Consider the following 6008-nt stretch of genomic DNA (forward strand, 5'->3'; position numbering starts at 1 on the left):
TTAGCCCGCCCTCCTGCGCCTGTCTCCTATTGGCCGGTCTTAGTTCTCGGAGAGGTGATTGGGCCAACGCGCTTCCTCGGCGGACCTCAGCTAGCGCTGATGGGGCGGGACAAGAGGCGTTCTTCCGCTTTACCTTGCGGGTGGTTGCTAGGGGCGCTGGGAACTCGAGGCGTGTGGTGAGAGTAAGCCTTTTGGAGGTCTGAGCCAGTCCCAAGTTGGGCAGCTCGGAGAGTTTGTGCGAAGAGTTAAGCTGTGAGAATCCAGACTTATAGGTCCCTCGCCTGTTCCCTTAATATCAGCTAGAGGGCTTTGATGTCGTTTCCTCCTCGCGTTTCACCTGTCCAGCTCTTCGCAGGACTCCGCGCTCTGTGGACTCAGCTGTCTCCAGACTCTGCGGGGGACTCCAGCGAAGATGCGAATCCTACAGTGGGTGCTGGGCCCTTCAGCTAAACTGGCACGTTTGTTGAGAAAAGTTGGTGGGTTTTAGTCTGTAAGAAAATCTTCAGGCCGGGCGCGGTGGTGCATGCCTGTAATCCCAAGGCTCGAGAGGCTGAGGCTGGAGGATCGCGAGTTCAAAGCCAGCCTCACTCAACAACTCAGTGAGACCTTGACTCTAATTAAAATGCAAAACAGGGCTGGGGATGTGGTTTATTGGTTGAATGCCCCTGAGTTCAATCCACCGTACTCCCCTCGCCAAAAATAAATAAAATAAAGTCTTCAAATTTCCGCATGAATTTTGCCTGCGGTTTATGGCAATTGAACCAGCTCTTACTTTGGATTCCCTCCTCCACAGGTTTCAGACCTGACTATCCAGAGCTCAGGATCCTGGATTCAATTTTTCTGTTACTCAGGAAAAATAAGAGCCTTCCTTTTCTCTGCTTCTTGCTTCTTTTCCCTTAGGATAGAAGAGCAACTTCATAGCTTTGTAGAAATACTGTAAATCAATTATTTGTTTAAGAAAGAGGCAGTTAAGTATATGATGGGTGGGTAGGGAGATGGTCGTCAAAGGATACAAAGTTTCAGATGAGACCAATACGTTCTAGACATGTATTACACAGCAGAGTGACTAAGTTAACAATAAATATTTGAATATTGCTAACAGGGTAGATCTAAATGTTCTCAATATTTTTAAAAAAAAAGTGACATGATGGATATATTAATTAGCTTGATTTAATCAAACAGATACATATATCAAAACATCATGTTCTGTACCAGAAATATGCACAATTTATATTTGTCTATTATAGTTTAATGAAATGCAAGGTCTGTAAGAGGAAGGAATAAATCATTTAATGGGAAATATTTGCCTGGAAGAGAAATATCAATGTTCCATTTCTGGCTATTAATGTGATAGTACTAGTCAAATCTTTAACCTCTCCAGGCCATACTTGGCCCTACATTAGGTTTGTAAGTCACCAAGGCATTTCAATGGTGGGGGAAATGTAGAAATATGCCTTTTGGGTAATAATATCTTTTCTCCAGCATTTATTTTCTGGCTTCCTTCCTGAATTCAATAGAAATTTAGTTTTGTAATCTCCTAGCAAATCAGATGTTTCGCACTATTAAAACTGAGGAGAAATTCCAGGTAATAGTCTAGTCCTTAGGATTCTGTTAGATTTCTAAGAGTGGTCACCTTTTAGCTTTCTTGTCGGGTTTCTGACAGACTCTTGACAATAGCTTTATTGAAAAGTGTTGTTTATAAATTCACTACACCTGTTCTTTAGAAGTTCTTTACTATTATGGGTACTTAAGTATATTTCCTGAACTCTTAGGCGTGCAAGGTACTCTGCAGCCTCTAAAATATCAGAAACAATGGTAAATGTCTTACAAAATGTATTCAGTTTCTCTGGTTAAATGTTTGTATTACCTATAACATAAATGAAGGGGAGTCACAGGTAGCTCATTGTGGGTAAGAAGGGAAATCTAGGTGCACAAAAATCCAGCACCTAGTATAATGTCTTGCTGATAAATGTTCAGTAATAATTGTTTCACTAAAAGTTGAACCATATGTCCCTCTGTTAGTGCTGGGCCTGATGGCATAGGCCTGTAATTCTAGCTACTCAGAAGGCTGAGGCAGGAGGCTCAAGAGTTTGAGGTCAGCCTGGGCAACTTAGCAAGACCCTTAGCAACCTAGGGAGACCCTGTCTCAAAAATCAAAAAAGGACTGGAGATGTAGGTCAATAGTAAAGTGCCCCTGGGTTTAATCTCTGGTACCAAGAAATTAAAAAATTAAAATAAAATGAATAAAATTCTGATACACTCTAAAACTTTGAATAGGCTTGAAGACATTATGCTAAGTAAAATAAGTCAAACACAAAAATACAAATATGATTCTACTTATATGAGAATCATAGTCAAATTCATAGACACAGGAAGTATAATAGTAGTTTTCCACAAGTAGGAGAAGTGGGGAATGATTAGTTATTGTTTAGTGAGAACAGAGATTCACTTTGGGTTGACAAAAAGGTTCTGGAGAAGGATTGTAGTGGGAATTTTCAAATAACATGAATGTACTTAACACCCCTGAATTATATGCTTAAAAATGGTTGAATAGGTAAAATTTATATTATGTGCATTTTAAAGTTAAGAGGAGACAAAAAGAAAAGTAATTGAGGGCTGGGGTTGTGGCTCAGCAATAGAGCTCTTGCCTAGTACATGCAAGGCCCTGGGTTCGATCCTCAGCACCACATAAAAATAAATAAATAAAATAAAGGTATTGCATCCAATTCAACTAAATAAATAAATAAATATTTAAAAAAAAAGAAAAGTAATTGAAATGTGAGTGCTTTGAGGCCCAGCACTGTGTCTTACTCAGCCTACCACCTGGAATATATTAGATGCTCTATATACATTTGTTGAATAAACAAACAAGTACATGTTGTTTGCTATTAATATTCTAGATGCACAAAGATTAGTTTGTGTCACAGAGAAGCATATAGGTTTTTTGTTACTGTTGTTTGTTTTTTTATGATGGTGGTGATCAAACCTAGGGTCTCACACATGCTGGCAAGTGCTGTACCACTAAACTATACTCCAGCCCTGACTTAGAGGAGTAGGAAACTTCACTATTTCAAATCCCCACTCTTAAAAATTTTAAAGTATTTTTTTCAATAAATGGACAAAAGTTTGTTAGTCACAATCTTTCTAAGTGATTTATTGACAGATTAGAAGGGCTATTCCATTTGGGAGAAATATGTCATTTGAACATTAATGAAAGTCCTATATTCACCCACAGAATGAGAGCTCTCAAATATTTTGGTACTTTTTTGGACAATTTTGCAAAGAAAGGGAAATGACCCCCTAACTGAAAGCTGCCATAATTATTTTAAAGATAAAACACAAGATCTAAACTATGTTACAATAAACCATTATGCTTTTCCAATTAAAAATTAGAAACCTCATTCCAAACTAGAAGAAAATGAAATAATTTTGCAAAGTGAATAGCCCAATAAATATTGAAAATAGATTTGTTAGCAAATACTATATGTTGTTTATGTCAGACATTCCTGAGTCAATGGCAGAAAATATGTGGAGAATTTTTAAAGTTATTTCAGATCAATCAAGATATCTTTGATCTTCCTAAATTTTATGTTCCACAAATCCAACTGTCCACATTTCTACAAAGTGTTGTTAACATAAAAAGATATTTTAGATTTGGCCACTTCTCTACATAAGAGTTTTTGCCTCCATCATTTTGTAGTAATTTTTTTTAAAAAAGTTTTTTTTATCATTGCTCTTTAATTTTATTTACTTATTTTTAATTTATTCTAATTTGTTATATATGACAGCAGAATGCATTTCAATTCAGATTACACATAAGGAATTTTTTTTAAGAGAGAGAGAGAGAATTTTATTATTTAGTTTTTTAGTTTTTTCGGCGGACATAACATATTTGTTTGTATGTGGTGCTGAGGATCAAACCCGGGCCGCATGCATGCCAGGTGAGTGCGCTACTGCTTGAGCCACATCCCCAGCCCCCATAAGGAATATTTTTAAATAACAAAAGTTTTTAACTCAAATGTTAGAGTTTGGACTAGCTTGATTCTTGCATACTGCTCTAGAAATATAATTGACCAGTCCTGGGCAATGACTGAGCATGGCAGAAGTACTAATGCAGGCTCAGGAATGCATAATTTGGGATTTCTCTGATGGGCAGTCTTCACTTGAGGACAACTCATCAGCCTAGCTGAAATGGTCTTAGAACTGTGTTGCATTCTAAGACTTCCTACCCAGTGCTTTCCTTTCCCCTCTTCTTCATAGATATCAAATTTGTATCATAGACTGCAGGCTCTTCTACTTGCTCCTACTCCCTTCCCATTTATCTTTTTTTAAAAATATTTTTATTGGGCTGGGGATGTGGCTCAAGCGGTAGCGCGCTCGCCTGGCATGCGTGCGGCCCGGGTTCGATCCTCAGCACCACATACCAACAAAGATGTTGTGTCCACCGAGAACTAAAAAATAAATATTAAAAAATATATATATATATTTATTATATTTACTTATTTTTATGTGGTGCTGCCTCATGTGTGTGAGGCAAGCGCTCTGCCACTAAGCCACAACCTCAGCCCTCCTTCCCATTTATCTTTCACATATATTTCCCCCAATAAATGTTTTACTTGTTATGGACTGAATTGTGTCCTTCCTGAAGTTGAGATGTTGAAGCCCTAGCCCTCAGTTCCTCCGAATCTGTATTTGCAGATAGGATCTTAAAAGAGGATCTTAAAAGTTCAACTGAGGTAGACCCTTAATGCAAACTGACTGACATCCTTACAAAATATTTTTTAATACACAAAAACACAAGAGGCAGATGCATACAGAGGAAAGGCCATGTGAGGACACAGAAGATGGCTATCTGCAAACCAAGGAGAGAAGCCTCAGAAGAAACCAAATCTGTTGACACTTTGATCTTAGACCTCTATCCTCTAGAACTGTGAGAAATAAATGTCTATTGTTCAAGCCACCCAGCCTGTGGTATTTTGTTACAGCAACCCTAAGAAACCAATACACATGTCAAATTTTATCTTGGCAGGGAACCCAAACTAACAAATGGTGCTAGGAGAGATCCAGGACAACAGATGGGGTTTCAGGACCAACTCATAAGCAAAGAGTATATACCATCCTGCGTAATACAGGAGCACAGGAAGTCCCTAGCACAAGGTAGTGTCCCTCTGCTAAAGATTTCATCATTTGTGACCTGGGAAAATATCCCAGTGGAGGGAAATCCCTGTGGGTATAGTTTCAGGGATTTGAAATATTGAGGCGGGGGGAAGCAGTGGGGAATGCTTATGAGGGCAGTGGAGTTGTCTGGTTACTGTTAAGTTGTATTGATACTTTGAAGAGGGGTAATGAGAAAGTCAGGGTCCCCTTGGTCAATGGCCAAGTGTGAAAGACAGAGGGTCTCTTTAGAAGCTTACAAAGAAGCTTTTATCTTCTGCACACAGTTGAGCCACAGACTCAGGACATGATAGAGTCACAGAGCTCCAGAGACATTTAAATGTTCAGTCAAAGCAGGTCAGGGCTCTGTATGAAAAAGCCGGAAACCCTGAAACAAGGGATGGGACATCTGGATGGAGATCCTACAGGATATTTGCTCTATAGATCTTTGTATTTGCAGAAGTGGCCTGCATTTCTGTAGTTCCTGCATACTGAAAAACAGTGCAATCACTCTTCTACTAGGAAACACAGGAGTTGCTCCTACTTCCTCTCCTTGCTGCCAGGCCAATAGCTAGAGTTAAACACTAGCACAACCTAGTTGGGTACATGCTGGGCCTGATAAAAGGACGAGATTATATACAAAGGATCTATAAGAATTAGCTAACACTGGGTACAATGACTAATCCCAATGACTCGGGAAGCTGAGGCAGGATTGCAAGTTTGAGGCCATCCTCAGCAATTTAGTGAGGTCTTAGGCCAACTTAGCAAGATCCTGTCTCAAAAAAGGACTGGGGATGTGGGTCAGTGGTTAAGCACCCTTGGTTTCAATCCCCAGCACCAAAACAAATAAATTA

This window comes from Ictidomys tridecemlineatus, chromosome 11, assembly GCF_052094955.1.
Source record: "Ictidomys tridecemlineatus isolate mIctTri1 chromosome 11, mIctTri1.hap1, whole genome shotgun sequence".
Lineage (NCBI taxonomy): Eukaryota > Metazoa > Chordata > Mammalia > Rodentia > Sciuridae > Ictidomys > Ictidomys tridecemlineatus.